Consider the following 22134-nt stretch of genomic DNA (forward strand, 5'->3'; position numbering starts at 1 on the left):
TGGCCCGTCTCTGGAGGTTCTGGACTTGGGCCCGCCGTAGGAGGTTACGGACTGTGGCCCGCCGTTGGAGGTTCCGGACTGTGGCCCGCCGTAGGAGGTTCCGGACTATGGCCCATCTTTGGAGGTTCCGGACTGTGGCCCGTCGTTGGAGGTTCCAGACTGTGGCCCGTCGTTGGAGGTTCCAGACTGTGGCCCGTCGTTGGAGGTTCCAGACTGTGGCCCGGCTGGAGGTTCTGGACGGTGGCCCGTCGTTGGAGGTTCCGGTCTGTGAACTGTCGCCGGACGCTCTGGACTGGGTACTGTCGCCGGACACTCTGGACTGGGTACTGTCGCCGGACGCTCTGACTGGTACTGTCGCCGACGCTCTGGACTGGGTACTGTCGCCGGACGCTCTGGACTGGTACTGTCGCCGGACGCTCTGGACTGGGTACTGTCGCCGGACGCTCTGGACTGGGTACTGTCGCGGACGCTCTGGACTGGGTACTGTCGCCGACGCTCTGGACTGGGTACTGTCGCCGGACGCTCTGGACTGGGTACTGTCGCCGGACGCTCTGGACTGGGTACTGTCGCCGGACGCTCTGGACTGGGTACTGTCGCCGGACGCTCTGGACTGGGTACTGTCGCCGGACGCTCTGGACTGGGTACTGTCGCCGGACGCTGTGGACTGCCGAGGTGCACTGTAGGCCTGGTGCGTGGTGCCGGAACTGTGCTGTACCGGGCTGAGGACACACACCTCAGGGTGTCTAATCTATACATTTTACAGGAAGTCTATACATTTACCAATGTGGTCAATATGAAGACCTCCAGATAAATGTAGATTAGAAAGAGACTTTAAACAGTGATAATGTCACGACCGTCGTATGAATAATTGGACCAAGGTGCAGCGTGTGTAGAGTTCCACATTTTAATGATAGTGAAACTTCCAAAACAACAAAGATAAAACGATCGTGAAATACGTAGCGCACATGAGCACTCATACAAAACAATATCCCACATAGCAGGTGGGGAAAAGGACACACTAAGTATGATCCCCAATCAGAGGTAACGATATTCAGCTGCCTCTAATTGGGAACCATACACACACACCAACATAGAAATGTAATACCTAGAAAACCCCCTAGTCACGCCCTGACCTAAAACACCATAGAGAACCCCGAGGGCTCTCTATGGTCAGGGCGTGACAGATACGCTTCTAGAGGCTATTTAATTGTGTAGCACAATGCTGCACATAATTAACCAATAATTTTGTAAAGCAAAACATTATAATTATAAAATGAGATTATCAACATGAAATTCATGAAATTGTAGGCTACTCCAAAATATGATCACTAAGTGATGGAAGGTATACTTTTGATTCTTTTCACTTGGATACTGCTGTAAGAGTAAGCCTACAACATATGAAAGCAGTCCTAGAAACAATCATTAATGTCTTYAAGGATCTCCTTATACTCTGGGGTATCCCGGTCCAGATGCATCTCTCTTTTCACCCATATTTTGAGGTCTTTTGCTTGACCATCGTTGATTATCCCCTTGTAGAGATATTCATCGACCAGGTCAGTGTGGCCATATCTGTAGTAGCTCCTTGTGCCTTCATCAGACATGTCAACTTTACCCTCTGTACGTAGTGCGGCGTCAACAAATCCTACAATAACAGTGCAGATTTTCACATTTACAAGGGATTTTTTACACGTTGAGAGAATTAATGTTAGTGATTCAAACACTAGTCCTTCTCAACTACACATTTTGCCTAGGCAGCCAATAGTGCATGGGTGCTAGATCTGCACTATCATCTAGCTAGGCTTGATGTGCATATCCGGTAATACAGTCGTGTCTCCCGTAGAAAAATCATACTAATACAAAAAATTACACACAAAAACAAATAATCTCACAAAAGTAGTGCACTGGCTTTTTTTATGCCAAATCATAGCACCGTCACCCCCAAACATCTTCCCGCAGCTATGCTAAATGATAGTGCAGATCTAGCGCCGGGTGTGCTATTGGGTGCCTAGGCTACTACAAGTTCATTAAACAATCTAAAACATTGACGGAAAGACAAACACTGGATACCTTTGTAAGATTTATCTTTAACACTAAATATCCATATGATGAGGGGAATATATACACTACTGTCAAACATTTAAGAACACCTACTCATTGAAGGTTTTCTTTATTTTTACTATTTTCTACATTGTAGAATAATAGTGAAGACATCAAAACTCTGAAATAACACATGGAATCATGTAGTAACCAAAAAAGTGTTAAACAAATAAAAATATATTTTATGTTTGCGATTATTCAAAGTAGCCACCCTTTGTCTTGATGACAGCTTTGCACACTCTTGGCATTCTCTCAACCAGCTTCACCTGGAATGCTTTTCCAACAGTCTTGAAGGAGTTCCTACATATGCTGAGCACTTGTTGGCTGCTTTTATTTCACTCTGAGGTCCAACTCATCCCAGACCATCGCAATTTGGATGAGGCCAGTCATCTGATGCAGCACGCCATATTCTCCTTCTTGGTAAAATAGCTCTTACACAGTCTGGAGGTGTGTTGGGTCATTGTCCTGTTTAAAAACAAATGATAGTCGCACTAAGCCCAAACCAGATGGGATGGTGTATTGCTGCAGAATGCTGTGGTAGCCAAGCTGGTAAAGTGTGTTCTAAATGAATTCTACAATATAAATCACAGACAGTGTCACCAGCAAAGCACCCCCACTGTCACGCCCTGGCCTTAGTTATCTTTGTTTCATTATTATTTTAGTTAGTCAGGTGTGACATGGATGTAAGTATGTGTTTTTGTATTGTCTAGTTGTAGTTTAGGGGGTTTAAGTAGAGTAGATGGTTTAGTGTTCAGTGTAGGTGTTTAGAAAAGTCTATGTTGAGTGATTGTCTAGGTATGTCTATGTTCCTGATGGTTCTCAATCAGAACAGAGTTTTTCATTTGTCTCTGATTGGGAGCCATATTTTAGAGCCATGGGCATCATGTATTGGTAATTGTCTATGTCGAAGGTTTTTGTCAGCACTGATTTTGTATAGCTCACGTTCGTTTGTTGTTTTGTTTTTTCCTTCTTAAAATAAAAGAAGATGTACTTTCCACGCGCTCGCCTTGTCCTCTCTCAGTCCCTTGACGATCGTGACACCCACACCATCACACTCCTCCTCCATGCTTTACAGTGGGAAATACACATGCAGAGATAATCCGTTCACCCAACACCGCATTTACAAAGACACAGCGGTTGAACCAAAACTCTCAATTTGGACTCCAGACCAAAGGACAAATTTCCGTCGGTCTAATGTCCATTGGTCGTGTTTCTTGGCCCGAGCAAGTCTCTTCTTCTTACGTGTCCTTTAGTCATGGTTTATTTGCACAATTGGACCATGAAGGCCTGATTCACTCCGTCTCCTCTGAACAGTTGATATTGAGATATGTTCGTTACTTGAACTCTGTGAAGCATTTATTTGGGCTGCAACTTCTGAGGCAGCTAACTCTGATGAACTTAACCTCTGCAGCAGAGTAACTCTTGGTCTTCCTTTCCTGTGGCGGTCCTCATGAGAGACAATTTCATCATAATGTTTGATGGTTTTTTGCGACAGCACTTGAAGAAACGTTCAAAGTTCTTGAAATGTTCCTTATGACTGACCTTCATGTCTTAAAGTAATGATGGACTGTCGTTTTTCTTTGTTATTTGAGCTGTTCTTGCCATAATATGGACTTGGTGTTTACCAAATAGGACTATCTTCTGTATAGCCACCCTACCTTGTCACAACCCAACTGATTGGCTCAAACGCATTAAGGGAAGAAATTCCACAAATATTTTTTTAACAAGGCACACCTGTTAATTGAAATGCATTCCAGGTGACTACCTCATGAAGCTGGTTGAGAGAATGCCAAGAGTGTGCAAAGCTGTCATCAAGGCAAAGGGTGGCTATTTGAAGAAAAGTATTGTAACACTTTTTTGGTTACTACATAATCCCATATGTGTTATTTCATAGTGTTGATGTCATCACTATTATTCTACAATATAGAACATAGTAAAAATAAAAAGAAAAACCTTTGAATGAGCAGGTTTTCTTAAAACTTTTGACCGGAGTGTATATATGTATATATATTTTTTACCAGCATCATATCTGAGCATCTGGGAAGCTATAGGATGATCCATGAAAAGCTTGCTTCAGCATTTTTACTGCACAATCATCTTTTCCGCTTAGAATTGTTTGTGTCAGAAGCCACCTGTGAACAGGAGGGGTAAGCATTAAAGATAGCACAACAGAGCAGGGGAGCTGCACAGGTCATGTCCAGAAACAACATCTACACCTACCTCCGTGGAATTTTGTGTTTTATGAAAATATGGGATAGGTATAATAGGACTGCAAAGAAAAATAATATTCCTTTCAAAATCCTCAATGGAAACGTTTAAAAAAAACAGTTACTTTCAGGAATTTTGTTAATTTATCATTTGTAACCAAGAAAAGTCTGTCATTGTAAGGGTAAGGGGGTTGTTTCTGTTTTTTCCCTCCAATTTCCAATTAAGTTTACACTTGTTCACCCACTCAAGCAGGGTTGGGTCAATTCTGAATTGAGAATTGCTCTTTAATTTTTATTTAACTCTTGAATTAGGAAGCAGAATTTGAATTACTTTTAGAATTAGATTTAAAGTTTAATTTAATTTCCATGAAATTCAAATTGCTTATTTATTCTATCACCATAGAAATGTTTATTTTGACATCATATACAACCTGGTCTGATCATGATTGATAGTTGTATTATTCTGTACGTATCAATTTATTATGATAGGTTTTGCATGGTTTTCTCATGGTATGCCTTAAATTGTCCATCACCCATTTCGTATGAATGGTACGAATTACATTCGATATTATATACAAATTTGCAAAACGCACAATATGTTACAAAACGTACAATAATTCTTGCTAGGTGGCTAACATTAAGCTAGCTAGCTAATGTTAGCTAGACTAGGGGTAAGGTTAGAAATTAAGGTTAGGGTTAAGTTTATTAGTTAATTAAAGGGTTAGGGTACGGTTAGCTGAAATGGTTAGGTTAGGTTAGGGAAGAAGTTAGTTAAAAAGGTTAAGGTCGGGAAGGTAGCTAATATTCTAAGTAGTGCAAAGTAGCTAAAAAGTAGTAAGTAGTTGAAAAGTTGCTAATTAGCTAAAATAGGAAAACGGCCCACCCATCCACCCCAACCAACCACCCTACTTTCGTTTTGCCTTAAGTTACCATCTGCCTTATGTAACCATACCAAACGTAACATGTCATACTAAATTGTGTCCTGGATTTACATTCACTATGTCATGTCTAGACTATGAGACCAGGCTGTCATGTATGGTTACCAACACCATGTAGATGACATCTAATTTAAAAAATGCATTCTCCTTAAAACAATTTTGATTAATTACAGTGGTCTGGAAATATTCTAAGATCATATTGTGGTTGTCTATAAATAATTCATTAATCCCTCAATATTTCATAGTCTATGAAAATATATAATATATATAATATATAATATCCATCAGATATTTTTTTGGCAAGAATGCATTACATCAAACACTACAGTATGGAAGGGAACAATCTAACATTCATGACAAAGAAAAATACTCAGTTATAATAAAACTAATATTTGAATGGTATGTGTATTCATTGCATTAATAAGTGGCATATCCTTTGGATAAAACATTTGTCAAATGAAAGAGACTTTCATGTTTCACGTCTCAGTTGAATTGCTTGAATTCTTTGAATTAAAATATACTTCCTGCAATTGAAATTCAATTCAAATGATGCTTCATGAATTGACCCCAACGCTTTGCTCAAAAGATTAATAACCATTTACAATCTATAAAGGGTAGGGAACTAGTACAACACATTGGGGGAAGCCTTGAGCATTTCTAAAGCATTCACCTGCATATTTTACATTCTTTGCTGCTACCAGTTCAGAGCATCTCTGTGATCCTGGTAAAGAACCCTCATGGTTAACAGGTTCTGTCCAGTTGGGTCATAATCAAGGCTCATGATCATCTCATGAAGCCTTGGATTCACTTGTAGGAGACGATCCAGTCGTACATGGTTTAGGGCCTTCTTCAGAGAATCTTTAGGTGGATTATGGTCTGCCTCTGTAATGCCTTTATTCTCCTTATCACGCCGAGATGGTCTACATTTTTTGTCACTTATGAGGAGAGAAGAATAATTAGTAGGTTAGGTTTACATCATTTGTTTGTTAACCTCGTCCTCAGTCTCGAATTGCTGGCGCCTGGTAACAGCCTGGTAACAGTGTGGGACTATTTGGAATTTAGGGTGTGTGGATTTACTGAGTGAAATGCTAATCGATTTAAATTCTGAGTGAATCACACGAGTATGAGGCGTGGCTCTAAATCGAGGTGGGAATGTGGAGCGAGCCTGTGACAGTTGTATTAGATGGGACTTTAAAAAAAGTATGTTAAATCACATTGACTGTATTATTTTTGAGAAGCCCAATTGAAAAGTATTTCTATGATGCGTACTTTCCGATTTTCTACGCTCACTTTAAATCACTTGTGGTGCTGGCGTTTGAAGACCACAATGTAGGGAGTAGGTTCTAAGGATTACGCTAGAGGATAGACTGAGAGATCATTCAATTAAAACCAGCGGTTGTTTCATCCGCTTCTGCCATAGACATCKATTCAACTTACATTCTGAGGCCCTGTGAAACCATACGGTTCGACAGAGAGCCAGCTGGTGGACAAGATCATTATTTTGTCAATGCAGTTGGAATTATATACATRCTGTCATGACCATTATGTCCTAGGCCTATCCATAACAAGGCCTATTGTATTCAGCTATCAAAGTAGACTTTAATCATGACACCGGAGCTTGGGGCTTCTAACCCCTTTTAAACATTGTGTGTTTGTTGTTCCTCTATTTCTTCTGCGTCCATTGATAGTAACCATTAGTCTGTGTGATTAACGGTAGCAATGTTTGTGAGACAAGGGCGGATCCCGAAGGGGTCCAGGAGCGGTAATTCTCACAAAAATGTTGGTTGAGTTCGAATGGTTTGAGCTCCAAACTATTGAGACTCTCACAAACATGTACACAAACATTCTCTATGATGCTCACAAGCTACACAATAGTAGTTCGAAGGTAAAGACTTATTCTACATAGAAGATCAAAGGAAATCAGTAGGGTCTATAATACTGTAATAAGTTCACATAGTTGCTGTCACAAACTCCACACAGTTGTCACTGACTAGTTGAATATTAATTTCCCACTGAGCAAACAATTTCTATACTTACAGCATTCTTATAAATTCATTTTAATCAGGTTTTTGTTTGGCGGACATTATTTTTCTGATTGACATTCATCAATAAAACTCATGAACGCAACTGTTTTTGTGCTTTACTTGTAGCCCTGGTTGTCCTGAAAATAAACTGGTGAAACACTTCATTGTGAGGCTAAATATAAGGGTTGGACATGCAGATAAATGACAGAAGTGATTTTTTTTTTTTTACAGATATTTAACACCTTATTTTGGGGGGCACAAAACTACCTCAATACTTTCATTAGTTTGAATGGGTTACCTTCAGATTTCCATTGGTTTGTATGGGTTAACTTCAGACGAGTACTGGGACACTTGTGTGGGCCATAGAGCAAATCGGAGAATCCCATCGTGTTCATTCTCCCCTTTCCATAAGTTTGTAGGACAAACGTTTTGGACGCCACAGACGTTTTCGTGAGAAGACCGATTTTTGGGATGTCTCACATGGTCTGTAGTTCGGCCACCTTCCACTACAGATGCGGAAGGCCGACATAGGCCGATGCAGTGGGTTGAGACGCAGCTCATGCCAAAATATCTGATATCTTCAGTTTAAACTGACAGATTTTGTTGGGATATTTTTATTATGTTACTTAGATTGACGCACAGGTCCGTCAATAGACTCTGATTAAGTTTAAGGTCAGAAATCACGCTTAAGGAAAGTGTGTGAGGTGGACTTGTCTGTTACCAAAATGGATCCACCATGGTTCTGCCTCTCACACCAGTCCAATATCTCCCTGTCATCCACTCAGAACCCAGAAAATCGAGTAGATGCTGAAGTACTCCGCTCACACAGTATTTGATTCTGGGTTGATGAGATTAGGCCTAGGTCTACCTGTACCTCCACACAAAAATGTACCGAAATGATAGACTTACTTTTATATTTGTGAACATGTCCAAGGCCGTAACCTTTTATTATGTCATCATCATGTTCGTCATGACGGCACGTTCTTCTCCTTTCTTCCTCGCGTTTCCAGTTTTTCCAAAATCTTCATTAGACTTTTCCTCCTTGAACCATGTTCTCTCGTCACCAAAACACTTGTGAGTTCCTGGAGAAATACAAAGTTTCTTCTCTCTGTTTCTTTTTACCACCTTAATAAATATAACCACCCCTACCAGCGCTGCTGCCCCCCACCCTACTGGCCCCAGGAACCCTAACAGCCCGAGGGCTGGAAGACCCATTTCAACTACTGGTAGTCTGCAATGTCTTGCTCTTGGTTCTCAGGAAATGTGTCCTCTCTGATCTTAACTCTGAAAATGTATAATCTTGACACATAGACAGGTTTGTCATGCGGCTTGTGGGATGGGCGGAGTTGTGCAATATATGACCAATGAGTCCAAGTTCTAAGTGTGTGTGTGTGTGTGCGTGTGTGTTTCTAAGTGAAAGAGAAAGAGAGATTTTATACATTGCTGGGTGAGGAGTGCCTGCTGAGGAGTGCCTGGATACATACACACGTGTGCACATGTGAGCACCCACATACTGTACACACACATTCAGACAGAAATATGCTATGTGGAACAAACATGTCTCTCCGACATGGAGATCAAGGAATCATGTTGACTCTTTTCATGGCCTTTCTATCTGCAATGCAATATTTGGTTGTGGGTTTATGAGTTTAGGCCTAGGTCTACCTGTACTTCCACACAAAAATTAAGCAAAATTATAGACCTACTCTTTAAACACACTTAGAAAAAAAGGGTTCCAAAAAGGTTATTTGGCAGTCCCCATAGGATAACCCATTTTGGTTCCAGGTAGAAACTTTTTGATTTCAGGTAGAACTATTTTGCGTGCTTAAGAAATCCTCTTGATTACTGTGCATGCTCCTACCATGTGCTCCTAATTGAGCGCTATTGATTGATGCATTGAGAAATGTGATTGATCATTKTGTTTAAGGTGTGGCTGCCCAGGCGAAGGTGCAGGTGAGAGGGAAGACACATGTTTTAGAGCTGTGGTAGATGTTGTACTTTAGAGTTTCTAGAGAAGTTAAAGTTGTACTTATCAAAAAATGGGTAATATATTATGCATTTTAAAGGTGTCTAGTGCCGTGTCTTTGGCATCATTAAACTGAATACTTATTTATCAAATAACTCTCTGTAATTATTATTACGCAATTAAACTGATTAATCATGTAACTGTAATAACTAGGAAGTCGGGCACCAAGAAAATATTCAGATTACAAAGTTATAATTTTCCTATATAAACTTTCAGATATCTTAATATCTGATCAATTAGTCTTCGAATTAATGAAATTATTTACCTCACGTCAGTCTCATTCCAAACGTCTAATTGTTGTTTATCTGCACGAACCCAGTCTTCACTATGATCATCCATACATCAATGTCTTAAAATATTTATTACTAACTAATACTCACAGAAATGCATAACAAACGGTAATATGGTTACAAAGAAATTATAGCGATGTGCCCTAGGCTAAACCGCATGCGGCTGTTAGACAGAGTGATATTTATAACATTGAAATGCTAATTCTTTGCACATGAATGCTCACTCATTGGGAACAATGCAATCAATATATATATTTACGCTCAGTGTGTCGTCGGATCTCTGTTGAAAAGTTTGTTTCTGTTGGAGAGTCTGTCCGCCCTCTCTCTGTCTCGTTTCGTGGTTAGAATAGATAGTTCAGAGGACTTTCATTCATGTCGTTATAGAATAGTGGTTTCGGCGGTTGTCGGTCTTCGTGTTCAATGATACCGAATTCCTAGCAGCAGACTAGTAATTAATATCAAAGACTTGTTCTATTCGTCGATATCAATAGTCTAAGAGTTTAACACGTGGTATGGTTAAAAGATTCAGCCATCTATTCAAACCTTAGGTTTAGTCTCTACTCAAACCTTGCCCTCTCGTGGTAAGCTGGTCTGCAACCTTTAGCCATCTCGTAATGAGGTAAGCTCGGTTGGGATAGAAAATCCGGTGGGGTTTATTCCAAGAGCAGAAAAGGCCTGTCCAGGATGCCCGACCATAACTGTGCTCATGGGCGTCCTCTGATTAGTTAAACTCAAAGGAATTGGAGTTTCCTTCATTAAACAGTCCAATCACATTATATATTTCACAAACATATCATCCTCACTCATTCATCTTATAAACAATTAGATGTAAGCCTCATATCTGAGGCTATTGTAAAACAAGTCGCTTATTGTAATGGCCGTATTGTTCCATGAGTTTCACAAAATTGTACCAAAGGACCAGTTCATAGATTGGATTCTTCACCGATCTTATATACCTTCTCCAGAACATAAATGTCGTTCGGTTCTCCATTCTGTGAGTGGAAGAGAATTCCTTTGTTCTCTCTATGAACTCGCTCTCTCCTCTTATACTATCTGGCCATGAGCAGGATCTTCCCTAGGAATTTACGACCTCTCTGACCACAGCAGCCTGGTTGTAGAGACAGAGAGAGATGTGCCGAGTAGGGGATGGTGCATAGAAAAGACTGGTGCAGAGGGGGGGGGGGGGGGGGTAGAGGGCAACATTATGACACTAGTATCATTCAGTGAAGTTTCATATGATTTCTTCAAAATGTCACCAAAGAACATTTTGTCCAAGGTGTACTTATACAGACAGCGTTGCACCAGAAGTCTACATTCAACAGCTTTAAATACAAAAACATTGTTTAAAATACCGCTACCCACGGCAAGCGGTACCGGAGAGCCAAGTCTAGGTCCAAAAGGCTCCTTAACAGCTTCTACCCCCAAGCCATAAGACTCCTGAACAGCTAATCAAATGGCTACCCAGGCTATTTGCCTTCCTGTTTGTCGCTCCTTGCATTAGACCAATCCATCCCCTTGCTCCCTCTCTGACTGTCCTACCAGTTCACCCTCCTGACCATGATTTACATATACATTTAAGTCATTTAGCAGACGCTCTTATCCAGAGCGACTTACAAATTGGAAAGTTCATACATATTCATCCTGGTCCCCCCGTGGGGAATGAACCACAACCCTGGCGTTGCAAGGCCATGCTCTACCAACTGAGCCACACCGGGACCACGTGATCCACCCTGGGAGGCCCCCCATCAGCCATGCCTCTTTTGGAGACTGTTCCCCCCTGCTCTACCTGGTTGATCCTGCCATGTTCTTGTCCCAAAGCCATGCAAGTCTTAGTACACACGGTTGGTACAGTGAAACTGTGAATGGCTCCTTCAATCAGTTGTGGTTCCATTGATCGCCCCAATGCTACTTGGATAGCTGTGGTAATCCTAGAGATAAGATATGCCAACAAGTGTTGACCTTCAGGGACACATGCATTTATCAGACCCAAAACCCATACAGGGTGCTCCCGGGTGCCCTGGATGCTGTTGGTGAAGCTTTGTGCCACTGGCGTCTCATTCTAATGTCTGCCCTAATCAACTTTCAATGGTAGTTTCTGTGCCTACCATGGTGACCACGGTTAATGGGGGAATCAGGGTTTGATTCCGGAGAGGGAACCTGAGAAACGGCTACCACATCCAAGGAAGGCAGCAGGCATGCAAATTAGTGACCAAAAATAACAAATAACTCTTTCAAGGCCCTGTAATTGGAATGAATACGCTTTAAATCCTTTAACGAGGATCCATTACTGATGTTTACAAGCATTTTTACAGTGGTCAGAAACTTCTGAAAGTTTCCTTAATTATGTTTTAACAGTACAATGACTGCCTGATGTGTGTTGTTGTCACCTGTGCTCCCCCTCTGGCCTCTAGGTCACCAGGCTGCTTGTTAGGGCGCACACCTGTCACCAGCGTTACGCGCATAATGACACTCACCTGGACTCCATCACCTCCTTGATTACCTGCCCTTTCTATGTCACTCCCTTTGGTTCCTTCACCAGTCGTCATTGTTGTTGTTTCATGTCGGTGCGCTGTTTGTGTTTCTTGTTTTGTTAATTTGTTAATTAAATGTATTCACTCCCTGAACTTGCTTCCCGACTCTCAGCGTACATCGTTACAATTGTCCACTGGTGTGTCATAATTATGGACAAAACACACGGCAGCGTTGATCACATTTATCTACCAGGGCCTCAGAATTGTATTATCAAAGAGGACGGCACCATCAACAGGTGGACACCTGCTACTGCACTCTTCAGGTAGATGAAGGATCTGTGAAAGTAGAGGGATTTACACACAGCTAAAATGTACACAGGAGCTGGACAAACAGAAGATCTAATACAAATAAGAAAGTGTCCACTCACTGTCTGCTGCTTCCAAAATAGCTGATTTATGCTGCATAATGTTACAATAAATGCAGAGATTCAGGAAATCTAAACATTTTGCAGAGAATCTATAGGCTGTACATTTACCAATGCCACAGGCAGACAGGATCTACTACTAGTACACTGCTGAACATAACCTACCAGGCACCGACTATACCAGTAGGCCAAAAAAACTTTGCAACAATTATCAACAATAAATTATACTCCTCATTATGATATTTATACTGTTAGATTCTGAACAAACGGAGTAAAAACTCAAACGGACGACTACACAAACCTCAAACCAAYTTTATTCACCCACTGGGTCATACAGCTGCAAAGACAAGGCATGATTACACAAGCACATATATGTATTACCTTCTAATATGTGGGATCATGTCCTTACACATCTATACAGCCAATACATCTCTGTTGCTAGGCAGAAACTTAATTGGTTCCTCTCACTGGTGTAGTCATAGCCCTGCCTGATACTTAAACCTTCATGCGTGGAAGTGTATGTGTGAAATAGGACTGTAGTAGGAGAGTCGTTGTGGTGGGTCTCTCTGGCCTGCCTCCCAGAGGTTTCTTCTCACTTCATCTGTTGACTTGACCTCGAGACGCATTCCTCGCTCCTCCCTAGTTCCTCAGCTGGCCTTCCTTATCAGAGACTAACTATTGCCCTTCAACTCCCTCCTTAGAAACAGGGAGCAGAATATGAACTTTCTACACTCAGTAACTTTCCATAAGTCCCTATCTACCCTTCCTTGACCCCAGCATATGCATTCCTTATACATGTAAATTAATCAATGAGTTCTAGAATGGTCACAGGAATTAGTATATTTCAAACTAGAATCCAACAATACTGAATCCCATAATTTGCATATCATAGAAACGTTTTTAACTTGGGAACTCCCGTTAGAGTACACAATCTGTATTTACTCTGTATTGTCTGAGTTGCCATTTCTACCACCGGAAAACACGAAAATGACGTTTAATGTAATCAAGGATCTCCTCATACTCTTGGGTATCCCGGTCCAGGTGCATGTCTCTTTCCACCCATGAAATTAGCTTTTTTGCTTGATTCTTGTCGATTATCCCCTTCTTGTGGTATGCTTTGACCAGCTCAATGTAGCCATATCTGTAGTAGTCCCTTGTMCCTTCATCAGACATGTCAATGTTACCATCGGTATATGGTGCGGCCAATCCTAGAATAAGTACATKGTTTCAAATAGGGAAAATGTGAACTTTAAAGTGGCATTTTACTCAAAAAGCAATTATGTATTTTTATTTATTTATTTTTATGTTTAAAAAATAAATAAAAATCATTAGTCCATTTTTGATGAAATCCCAAATTGTCCCACACATTCAAGGCATTTAGCTTCAAGTCGCCTGAAAAGCAAGAGCAAGTGTTGATAACAGTATTTCTAGGAACTAAACACATGTTTTCTATTAGTCTAGCTCTGATTGTCACGTTCTGACCTATTTCTGTTAGTTTGTTATATGTGTTAGTTGGTCAGGACGTGAGTTTGGGTGGGCATTCTATGTTTTCTGTTTCTATGTTGGTTTATGGGTTGCCTGGTATGGCTCTTAATTAGAGGCAGGTGTTTGGCGTTCTCTAATTAAGAGTCATATTTAGGTAGGTGTTTTCACAGTGTTCGTTGTGGGTGATTGTCTTCCGTGTCTGTGTCTGTACACACGCGGGACTGTTTTCGGTTTGTTTGTTCCTCGTTCATTTGTGTAGCCTAGTTTCCTATTCGTGCGTTCTTCTTGTTTTATGTAAGTTCGTCGTCTAGTCTGTCTACACCGTTTGTTGTTTTTGTTAGTTTAGTCAAGTTCGTGTTTTTCTTTAATAAATTATGTTGTTCAAACTCAGCTGCATTTTGGTTCGATCCCTGCTCCTCCTCTTCTGATGAAGAGGAGGAGGAAGCCGTTACAGAATCACCCACCAATCCAGAACCAAGCGGCATGAGTTCAAGCAGGATTATACAACAGGAATCATGGACTTGGGAGGAAATATTGGAGGGAGAGGTCATGGGCACAGTCGGGAAATACGCCGCGCTCGTGAGAGATGGAAGCAGCGAGAGCCAAGAGCGTTGGTATGAGGAGGCAGCAAGGAGACGTGGCTGGAAGTCCGAGAGGAGACCCCAAAAATTTCTTGGGGGGAGCTAAGAGTAGTGGCCAAGGGCAGGTAGGAGACCTGCGCCCACTTCCCAGGCTTACCGTGGAGAGCGGGAGTACGGGCAGGCGCCGTGTTACGCAGTAGAGCGCACGGTGTCTCCTGTACGAGTGCATAGCCCAGTGCGGGTTTATTCCACCTCCCCGCACTGGTAGGGCTAGATTGGGCATTGAGCCAGGTGTCATGAGGCCGGCTCAACGCGTCTGGTCTCCAGTGCGTCTCTTCGGGCCGGCTTACATGGCACCAGCCTTACGCATGGTGTCCCGGTTCGCCTACATAGCCCGGTGCGGGTTATTCCACCTCCCCGCACTGGTCGGGCGACGGGGAGCATTCAACCAGGTAAGGTTGGGCAGGCTCGGTGCTCAAGGGAGCCAGTACGCCTTCACGGTCCGGTATTTCCGGCATTACCTCCCGCCCCAGCCCAGTACCACCAGTGCTACACCACGCACCAGGCTTCCAGTGCGTTTTCAGAGCCCTGTGCCTCCTCCACGCACTCTCCCTATAGTGCGTGTCTCCAGCCTAGTGCTCCAGTTCCGGCACCGCGCACTAAGCCACATGTGCGTCTCCTAAGTCCTGTGCACACTGTTGTTTCTCCCCGTACTCGTCCTGATGTGCGTGCACTCAGCCCGGTGCCACCAGTGCCGGTTACCACGCACCAGGATATAGCACGCTTTGAGAGTTCCAGTGGTGCCCTGTCCTGCTCCCCGCATTAGGCTTGAAGTGCGTGTCCTCAGTCAGGTGCCTCCAGTTACGGCACCACGCACCAAGCCTACAGTGCGTCTCAGCCGGCCAAGGTCTGCCGTCTGCCCAACGGCGCATGAACTGCCTGTCTGCCATGAGCCTGCAAAGCTGCCCGTCTGCCATGAGCCTACAGAGCCTTCCGCCAGACAGGAGCAGCCAGCCTTCCGCCAGAAGGTGCAGTCTAGCCATCCGTCTCCCCAGCGCCGTCTGAGCCATCCGTCTCCCCAGCGCCGTCTGAGCCATCCGTCTCCCCAGCGCGTCTGAGCCATCCGTCTCCCCAGCGCCGTCTGAGCCATCCGTCTCCCCAGCGCCGTCTGAGCCATCCGTCTGTCCTGAGGCCCATTAGAGCGCCCGTCTGTCCGAGCCGCAGAGCCGATAGTCAGTCAGGAGCCGCTAGAGCCAGTTATCAGTCAGGATCTGCCAGAAGCGCCAACCAGACAGGATCTGCCAAAGCCGCCAACCAGACAGGATCTGCCAGAGCCGCCAACCAGACAGGATCTGCCAGAGCCGCCAACCAGACAGGATCTGCCAGAGCCGTCAGCGAGCCATGAGCGTCGAGAGCCGTCAGCCAGCCATGAGCGTCGAAGCGTCAGCCAGCCATGAGCGTCGAGAGCCGTCAGCCAGCCATGAGCGTCGAGAGCCGTCAGCCAGCATGAGCGTCAGAGCCGTCAGCCAAGCCATGAGCGTCCAGAGCCGTTAGCCATCATGAGCTGTCCCTTAGCCCGGAGCGGTATTTACCCAGAACTGCCCCTCAGTCCAGAGCTGTCTCTCGTCCGGAAGCTGCCTTTCAGTCCTGAGTTGCCCTCTATCCTGATCTCCCTCTCTATCCTGATGCTACCTCTATAATCCTGATCTATCCTCTGTCTTAAGTATCCCTCTGGTCTTGATCTATCCCTCTTCCGGTGCGCCCCTGTTGTTGATGTTTACCAAGAGGATTTTGTGGGGTAAGGATGAGGGTGGACATTCAATTTATGGGGGAGATGGAAGCTGGGATTGGACGATGGTGGGGTGGGACCTCGCCGGAGCCTGGCCACCAGGCGTGGGTCGAGGCGCCACCCAGACCCTCCCTAGACTTTGTGCTGGTGCGGCCCGGAGTTCGCACCTTATGGGGGGTTATGTCACGTTCCTGACCTATTTCTGTTAGTTTGTTATAATGTGTTAGTTGGTCAGGACGTGAGTTGGGTGGGCATTGCTATGTTTTTCGGTTTCTATGGTTGGTTTCTATGGGTTGCTGGGTATGGCTCGTAATTAGAGGCAGGTTGTTTGGCGTCTCTCTAATTTAAGAGTCATATTTAGGTAGGTGTTTTCACAGTTTTGTTCGTGTTGTGGGTGATTGTCTTCCGTGTCTGTGTCTTGTACACCACGCGGGGACTGTTTTCGGTTGTGTTTGTTTCCTCGTTTCATTTGTGTAGCCTATGTTTCCCTATTCGTGCGTTCTTGCTTGTTTTATGTAAGTTGTCGTCTAGGGTCTGTCTACAATCCGTTTTGTTTGTTTTTGTTAGTTTAGTGCAGTTCGTTGTTTTCTTTAATAAATTATGTGTTTCAAACTCAGCTATGCATGTTTGGTTCGTCCGCTCCTCCTCTTCTGATGGAAGAGGATGTGAGGGAAAAGCCGTTACCACTGATGCTCCATTATTCAAAATGATAATATTCTGAGACCATATCAATGGTGGACGGGTGAGAAATATACTTTATGCATATCTTAGTTTTTTTGTAAAATACTCCTAATATAACATACAGGCAAACTCAGCGACTAAGACAAACTTTGTGAAATTGTTACTTTGTAAGAGACGCTAAAGATCTACAGTATCTACTGTAAGATGAGGGAACAGGAAAATAATCAATGTTTTTACCTGCGTCTTCTCTGAGCTGCCAGGAAGATATAGGATGACCCATGATAAAAGCCTTCCTCAGCATAAGTGCAGCATCTCCGTCTAGGATTGTCTCTGCCAGCAGACGACTAGAACACAGAAAACATGATAACAGAAAAGGTGATGAACTACACCTATGTTTTGATGGCCGAGAATAACTACGGCGCCATGTACGACATCACACATCATCATCATGGTGGCCATTTTGCTATTCTTCCATAACTGGAAATGTATTTTCCTCCATATCTGCTAAACCATACAGGATAACACAGAAAAGGTGTTGCCTACTCTAAAGCATCACCTGGATACTTGAGATTCCCTGCTGTTTCCAGTGGTCAGAGCATCTCTGTGATCCTGGTAAAGAACCCTCATGGTTAACAGGTTCTGTCCAGTGGGTCATAATCAAGGCTCATGATCATCTCATGAAGCCTTGGATTCACTTGTAGGAGACGATCCAGTCGTTCATGGTTTCGGGCTATCCTCAGAGAAGCCAATGGTGGAATATGGTCTGCCTCTGCTATGCGAAAGTTACCCGGACCAAACTGAGATGGTCTACCTTTTTTAACACTTATGAGGAGAGAAAAGGAGGTATCAGTAGGCTAACATCATTCTTGTGTCAATTCAAAAGAAATTCTACAATGTAATAGGAATTATATCATGAAAATAATGGCCTATCCATGCTCTCATGAATCAAAAGGCCCATTGTACTCAGTGGGTAAAGCAGACTTGACAGAAATGTGTAAAAATTATAGACCTACTTTTTATAAGTGTCAACCACTCCAAGGCCGTAAGCAATTATGATCGTAGTTTCATTGCTGCTGCGTTGTCCTTCTGTCTTCTTGCTGCCAGCATTTCCAGTGGGTTCATTTCCAGAAGCTTTATTTGACTTTACCATCACGGAACGTGTTATTATGGGACTTCCGGTATGATACGAAGGTTTCTTATGAATCGCCTTAATCAATATAAACCCCCTACTGCGATTGTTCCCAATGCTACTGGAAACGCAAGGGGCCCCAAAAACGGTATCAGACCCAAGGCTGGAAGACCCATTTCAACTCTTGGTATCCTACAATGGCTTGTAGCTCAACTCTGGGTTCTCAGCAAATGTCCTCTCTGAGCTGAGCTCTTTTACTCTTGACGCAGTTAGAAATGTTTGCCAGACGGCACAGAACAGTGGTGGTGCTGTAGAGCAGCACATGACCAATGAGTCAAKGTCTATAAATAGGCCTGTTTGTTTGTGTTGGAAAAGGCAGGCCATAGGGAGGAATGCTCAAACTTGGAATTGCTGGAGAAGAGCTCATATCCACATTCTGAACTTATGTACTTTAAGGGAGAACTTGTAGGATAGTAAGGGTTTGAACAYGGGTTTATTAAGTGGGTGGGGCGATGTTCTGAGTGTTCTATATAGAAATGCAATGTACAGAGCAGCTCACATGATGCCCTACTGTTTATGACTGAGAACCATGCCTGTTCCACACTTTCTATCTAAATGTTCTAGAATGGTGCACCCTCCCAAACAGCCCAAGGTGTATAGTTATGAAGTGGTTCATTTATAACTGCCACAGTAAAGTGCTTCAAGCAAACACTGTTGGTGAAGAATCACTAACATAATGACAATAATCCTTCCCTGACCAAACGTTTGGGCCTGTGTTATTTACACACAAGTCAGACAGGCAGCTGATCTATATATATATCTATCTACTAGGTCTATATACAGTGTTTATATTTTATGAACGTGTTTTTAAAAGGTTGGTATAAACCTTTACATTTCCTTGGTTTCCTCTCGTAAAGCCTTAACATTAATAACCTCTAAAAGTTTAAAGCCTTTGGAAGGAAGGGGGGGGGGGGGTCTCTGGATCCACTACTGGTACACTGCTGTGCATTATCAACCAAACACCTAATACATAATCTGTGGTAGAGAAGGTGCAATTTTGACATTTGGTTGTGCATCAGCAGTCACTCAATTAGCCAATGTCAGCTAAATGAGTCTAGGGCCAGCTGTCTAAACTTGTAGTCAGCATGGTTTTACGAGAGAAAACCAAGGAAATGTAAAGATTTATTCCAACCTTTTAAAAACACGTTCATAAAATATAAATTTCTACCTTTTTTTAAGGTATAGATTAGGGCCTAATTGATGTATTTAAATTGGCTGATTTCCTCATATGAACTGTAAYTCKGTACAAACTTTGAAATTGTTGCAAGTTGAGTTTCTATTTATTTTCAGAATACATAAAGAGACTATTGGGGGTCGGGGTAAKGGAATGTTTTTGGACGAGGCAAGGTCACAGGATTCYCAACCATTGGATGACTCCATGGAGGGGTTGTCGTGATTGGCCCAAGTCCTGGTGACCTAATGACTCCTCCAGTCCCCCAGCAGGACTCTGCTGGTCGTAAAACAAAGAATCAGAAGAAGAAAAATCATCAGCAGCAGAAGAAGAGCAGCCTCGAGCAGCTGGAATCAGAATGACCCATTATAGTACAGATATTCTGGTGAGGAAGTTCACCTTATATGGAAGCAACCTGTTGAACTCAAGCCCTGGGTCAGAGCCCACTGGGTCATGCTGTATCCAGCTGCTCGAGGCTGGCTTCTCTTCTGCTGCTGATGATTTTTCTTCTTCTGATTCTTTGTTTCAGTCAGAGCTGATAGAGCTGTAGAACAGCAGTGGGGCAGGGAGGAGACATCACCGTGGGTCGTCGTCATGTGTGAAGGGGAAAATGTGTCATCTAACTTTGTTTAACAGCATCACATGTGAAGGGAATGATGTGTTGTATAACTTTATTTGAGGAAGCATGGGCTTAATTGCCAGAAGAGTGCAGAATTTGGGGCATTGACACCTTGAAGTGTTGTAATGAGGAAAGCTGTAGGTGTCACACCCTGGCCTTAGTTATCTTTGTTTTCATTATTATTTTAGTTAGGTCAGGGTGTGAATGGGTGTATTGTGTTTTTGTATTGTCTAGGGTTTTGTATTGTTAGGGGGTTAAGTAGAGTAGATGGTTTAGTGTTCAGTGTAGGTGTTTAGAAAAGTCTATGGTAGTGAGTGGTTCTCAATCAGAGACAGATGTTTTTCATTTGTCTCTATTGGGAGCCATATTTTAGGCAGCCATGGGCATCATGTATTTGTGGGTAATTGTCTATGTCGATGTTCTATGTTGCATGTATGCACTAGTTCATCCTTAGCTTCACGTCGTCAGTTTTGTTATTTTGTTAGTTGGTAAAGTGGTTTCGTTTTGTGTTTGTTCTCTTCTAAATAAAAGAAGATGTTCTTTTCAAGCGCTGCGCCTTGGTCCTCACTCTCTCCTATAGACGATCGTGACAGAATTACCCACCAACCTGGATCAAGCAGCGTGAGAGGAACCAGGACTCGTGGACTTGGGAGGAAATATTGGACGGAAAGGGACCCTGGGTCTAACCAGGAGAATATCGCCGCCCCAAAGCTGAGCTGGAGGCAGCGAAGAGAGAGGCGGCGATATGAGGAGGCAGCACGGAAACAAGGCTGGAACCCCGTAAGTCAAACCCAAAAATTTCTTGGGGGGGGCTCTCGGGTAGTTTAGTTGGGTCAGTCGGGAGACGTGAGCCAACTCCTCCTGCTTACGTAAGGAGCCGGTGAGGGCGGATTTGGAGGTGAGCGACGCAGAGACAGTAAAGGAGTTAATGGAGAAATTGGAGGAGAGAGTTATGAGGGATGTACTGGTTTGGTGCATGAGGCACGGCATCCGTCCGATGAACTGTTAGTGAGTTAATGTCACCGGACAACGAGAACTCGTCGAGGTGCGTGCTAGCCGTCTGGTTAAGACCTGCCTACAGCACGCACAAAGCCTCCTGTGCGTCTCCCAAGAGTCTGTGCGTCCTGTTACTTGCTCTCGCACTAGCCCTGTGGTGCGTGTCCCCAGCCCAGTTCCACCTGTGCTGACACACAACCACTAAGCCTCCTGTGCCTCTCCAGAGCCCTGTTCCTCCTCCCACGCACTCTCCTGTGGTGGCGTGTATCCAGCCCAGTGCCTTCAGTTCCGGCACCACGCACCAAGCCTCATGTGCGTCTCCAGGTCCAGTACGTCCTGTTCCTCCTCCCCGCACTAGCCCTGAGATGCGTGTCCCAGCATGGTACCACCAGTTCCGGCACCACGCACTAGGCCTAATGGTCGGTCTCCAGGGTCCAGTAATGCCCTGTTTCCTGCTCCCCGCACTAGCCCTGAGATGCGTGTCCTTAGCCCGTACTCTCCTAGTTCCGGCGCCAGCTCCAGGCCTATAGTGCGTGCTCAGCCGCCAGATGTCGCCGTCTGCCCAACGGCGCCTGAACTGCGCGTCTGCCCAGCGCCGTCTGAGCCATCCGTCTACCCAGCCGCCATCTGAGCCAGTCCGTCTACCCAGCGCCAATCGTGAGCCATCCCGTCTACCCAGCGCCTCCATCGAGCCATCCGTACCCAGCACATCTGAGCCATCCGTCTACCCAGCGCAGCCAATCTGCGAACCACAGCGCCATCTGAGCCATCGTTACCCATGCGCATTAGAGCCGCCCGTCTGTCTGCCCAGAGCCATTAGAGCCGCCCGTTCCTGTCCGAGAGACCGTCAGAAGCCGTTAGTCAGTCAGATGCGCCCGCTAGACCATTCGTCTCAGGATCGCCAGAGCCGCCAACCCAGACAGGATCTGCCAGAGCCGCTACCAGACAGGATTCTGCCAGAGCCGCAACTCCTAGACAGGAATTGCAGAGCGCCAACCGACGACTTCCAGCAGCGAGGAACTGCCAGAGCCGCCAACCAGACAGGATCTGCCAAGAGCGCCCACAGACAGGAGTGATCTGCCAGAGCCCGCCAACCAGACAGGCATCTGCCAGAAAGCCGCCAGCCCGCCATGGAAATTGCCAAG

The 22134-nt window shown here is 44.2% G+C and overlaps 2 long non-coding RNA genes across 3 annotated transcripts; both read right to left on the reverse strand.

The window, feature by feature from the left end:
- Positions 1–890: 890 nt before the first annotated feature.
- Positions 891–9901, reverse strand: LOC112075618 (uncharacterized). Of its 2 annotated transcripts, XR_011477432.1 has the most exons (4): positions 9842–9901; positions 5913–8348; positions 4116–4229; positions 891–1642 (listed from the first exon to the last, which is right to left on the reverse strand). It is a non-coding gene; the product is annotated as an uncharacterized lncRNA (long non-coding RNA). The 2 variants fall into 2 exon arrangements; XR_011477431.1 differs by lacking the exon at positions 9842–9901 and having other exon boundaries at positions 5913–8599.
- Positions 9902–12774: 2873 nt separating this feature from the next.
- LOC139025795 (uncharacterized) lies at positions 12775–18430 on the reverse strand. Its single transcript, XR_011477433.1, has 4 exons — positions 18028–18430; positions 17571–17836; positions 17252–17358; positions 12775–13686 (listed from the first exon to the last, which is right to left on the reverse strand). It is a non-coding gene; the product is annotated as an uncharacterized lncRNA (long non-coding RNA).
- Positions 18431–22134: the final 3704 nt, after the last annotated feature.

The sequence above is a fragment of the Salvelinus sp. IW2-2015 genome, unplaced genomic scaffold (genome assembly GCF_002910315.2).
Source record: "Salvelinus sp. IW2-2015 unplaced genomic scaffold, ASM291031v2 Un_scaffold3290, whole genome shotgun sequence".
NCBI classification, from domain to species: Eukaryota; Metazoa; Chordata; class Actinopteri; order Salmoniformes; family Salmonidae; genus Salvelinus; species Salvelinus sp. IW2-2015.